The sequence below is a fragment of the Saccopteryx leptura genome, chromosome 4 (assembly GCF_036850995.1).
Source record: "Saccopteryx leptura isolate mSacLep1 chromosome 4, mSacLep1_pri_phased_curated, whole genome shotgun sequence".
Classification (NCBI taxonomy): Eukaryota; Metazoa; Chordata; class Mammalia; order Chiroptera; family Emballonuridae; genus Saccopteryx; species Saccopteryx leptura.
The window spans coordinates 69,915,728-69,919,463 of NC_089506.1; the positions used below are offsets into that span (position 1 = coordinate 69,915,728).

The 3,736-nt window shown below is 38.4% G+C and overlaps 1 pseudogene; it reads left to right on the forward strand.

Moving 5' to 3' along the window:
* The first annotated feature begins 2,071 nt into the window (after positions 1-2,071).
* On the forward strand, positions 2,072-2,623 carry LOC136404390 (ras-related C3 botulinum toxin substrate 1 pseudogene; annotated as a pseudogene).
* The last annotated feature ends 1,113 nt before the right edge of the window (positions 2,624-3,736 follow it).

Consider the following 3,736-nt stretch of genomic DNA (forward strand, 5'->3'; position numbering starts at 1 on the left):
TGACTTCCATGAAAGAAGGTTTTAAAAGATTTTACCCACCTACTTCTGCTCGTAGACTAATTGCTGAAACACTGAGTTGCAAGTGTTTTACACAGAGCTACTAAATATCAGATACATATTCGTTGATTAAAAACTAAAAAGCTAATTGAAGGGGTACTTTATAATTAAGATGTTTTATTGAGAGGAGGGAAGATTCACATTACAGACACCAGGGTTTCATTTTTAAATTTTATTTTCTGTTTTACTTAGTTATTTGGTTGGCTTTTGATAAGTGCTTTTCAAAGAAGTTTCCAAAAAGGAATGAAGAATTGACTCACTGAATTAAACTTTCAATTATTCTCCACAAACTTTTATCCAATGTCTGTATCATTATATATAAAGAGACTGTATATACATATATACTTTTAAATTATATATTTACTACTCAACCCAACTAGGAGCATTTCAGTGTAGTTAAAACTCTTGTTTTCCAAGACAAATAAATGTTGTTATTTGAGAGATACTGGACAAATGGAGGTATATGAGACTAGCTCTCTACTTAATCTGTCGTTCCTGAATTTAAAAAAGAGGAAAACATCATTTCTGTGAACCTTTTTCACTCATAAAGCTGCTTTTGAAAAAAATTCATATACTATAGGTTAATTTTTAAGTACTTTTCTTTTGTAAAATAAATAGAAATTTCTATTATCCATCAATTAAATATAGGTAAGAAATAACAGACATTGAACAAAAGAGAAATACATATTATGCATGCAAGGAAAATTAAAACTTGGGCTGTTGGGGGTGGTGTGCTTTGAGGAACAAAAGAACTATTGTTAATGTGGGACAAAACCTTCCCAGTATGGAACAGAGATAAAAAGAAGGGAGTTCCTAGCAGATCAAGGTCAACTGAGATCTATGAATAACATAAATGCTATTAATCTATTACCGAATGAATTGCAGGAGTTCAGCAGGGTCTGGTCATGTGGCAGAGTTCATGGCAGGAGTGTTTTATGTCACTTTGTATTAGATAATGAGCATATTCATCAGGATTCCTAAATACTATCCAAACTGGCATAGAAGAAGCTTTAAGGAGCTTGAGAGAGAACAAATCAAAGAACTAGATCTGAGGCTCAGAAAGGTAGTGGGGATGTTCAAACAGCACAGCAAGTTTAGATAATTGCAGGCACCGTAAAATCTCACTCTGCAGGAAATGGCGTGAGAAAGGATTTCCTAGTTAGATGGCTAGCAGCTTATTAGATATAAGGTCACCTCCCTCATTAGGTCCTAGTTTAATAGAAGACATGCAGACAGTAATATTCTAAAAAACTGTATACTGGAAAACATGGAATTCTTTTTCCTCTTATGACTAATGTAAAATACAAAGTAGTTGTTTCTCCTTTCTTCAAGGAAACTCAATATAAAATCACTAAGTTTCATTCTCTATTTTTTCAGATTCAAATCTACCTAAATGTTTGGGATCCCTTTCATCTAAGTCTTACTGAAGCACATATATTTATATTCCAGACCCATACCTTTTAAAAACCCGATTATCAGTTGAAAAAATAAAAAAGACATAGAAAGAAGAACTGAGAACAGAAGACTTGCAACTAATGACAGTACTAAGTCAACAAAATAGGAGAAAACAAAGAAAGGAGAAATAAATTAGAAGTAAGGAAATAAATACATAATATAAAGATAAAACTTTTAAGCGTAGACCACAAAGTAATAGACTTTTAGTTGATGGGTTGCGTTCGCATCAGCCCCATAAGACATAAAACCTTACATAAATGCACTGAAAACTCATGCAAAGCAGCACCCTAGATCGACCTATGAACATCGTAATCTGACTGCAGCTGTCAACATGTACTGCACACCTACTACTTAGATTCTATTTCAACTTTATTCACTCATTTATTCAACAAATATTAAACGGCTTTACTATGTCTACAGTGATGGAGACAGACATAATTCCTGCCCTCATAAGGCTTATGGTTTTAAGGTTTGCTTTGGTGACAGCCGTGGCAGAGCCCGCAGCCTCTCCCCTCATTGCTCGGCTGCCGCCACCACTGCAGCCCACCGAGTGGCCCAGATGCAAGCCATGAGGTGTGTGGTATTGGGAGATGGACTGTAAGTAAAACTTGCCTACTGATCAGTTATGCAACCAACGCATTTCCTGCAGAATGTATCCTTCTTTGACAGCTATTCTGCCAATGTTATGGTAGACGGAAAACTGGTGAAAATGGGTTTATAGGATTCTGCTGGACAAGAAGATTATGACAGGTTATGTCCCCTATTTACATGCCACCAGATGTGTTCTTAATTTGCTTTTCTCTTGTGAGTCCTGTATAATTTGAAAATGTTTCTGCAAAGTAGTACCCTGAAGTGCAACACTGTTGTCCCAACACTCCCATAATCTTAGTGGGGATAAGCTTGATCTTAGGGAAAGACACAGCTGAGAAACTGCAGGAGAAGAAGCTGACACCCATTCCCTACCCGCAGGGCTTAGTCATGGCTCAGGAGATCTGCACTGTAAAGTACCTGGAGTGCTCAACTCTCACACAGCGAGGCTTCGGGACTGCTTGAAGAAGCTATGCAAGCTGTTCTCTGCCTACCTCCCAGCAAGAAGTGGAAGAGAAAATAAGGTCTGGGCCCTTCTCTCCCTCTGTCCTCATCCCTGGGGAACTTCATGTGCTTTGCTCAAACAACAATGGACACTTCGCACTCAATGCCAAGTTTTTGTTACAGATTCATTTTTCCATAAAACCATTTTGAACCAAGCAGTAATTTTTAGATTTTATTTATTTAAAGTGTCAGAGTTCAAACTTTCACATTCCATTCTATTAAAATTTAGGCCTAAAATGAAAAATATAAAAGGATGTACTTTGGTAGTTACAGTGATTTGAATAGTGCTCTGCAAAACTGCATGTCTATCCATAACCTCAGTGTGTGACCTTATTTGGAAATAGGGTCTTTGTAGATGTCACCATGGATTTTAAGATTACAGCCCTGGATTTAGAGTACAGCCCTAAATTTAATGACTAGTGTCATTACAGGAGCACACACAGAGAGAAGGCAGTGATAGATCAAGACAAAGAATGGAATGAAGCATTCCACTTCAGGGAACGCCAGCTGCCACCAGAAGCTCAGAGACAGGCATGAGACAGTTCTCCCTCAGAACCTCCAGAAGGAACCCATCCTGCTGACACCGTGATTTCAGATCTCCTGGCTTCCAGAACGCTGAGAAAATAAGCCACTCAGTTTATGGTCATTTGTTATAGTAGCTCTAGGAAATTAACAAAATGATGCACAGAGTTACCAGTAGTGCAAAAATCAGCACCCAAACTGTAGTCTCCCTTACCACAGAGTGCCACCGAGCATGTAAGTGGCCTGGAGAAACAGAGGTACAAATGTGGCCCTGTCTTTAACAAAATCTTCAATAAAAGGATCAGAGAATGAGTGTGGGTTTGCTAACAGATGCACAAACTCTTAGAGTCGGAAAGGACTTAGAGATGAGTCATCCCATTTGTTTTACAGCTAAAGAAACTGACATGATCTGTCTCTTGGCTTTCTTTCTCCTTTGCTTCGAGTGAGACGCAGATGGCCTGTCCTATCTCAGGCAGGAAATCTCTGTCTGGCTGACACCCTGAATGATTCAGTTGGATTCCTGGGGGCGGGTGGGGGGTCCCTTGCCAGTAAGATGGCAATGCTCAAATCTATTTATTCAACAATTATTCTAGAGTACCTTCTCTGTAAG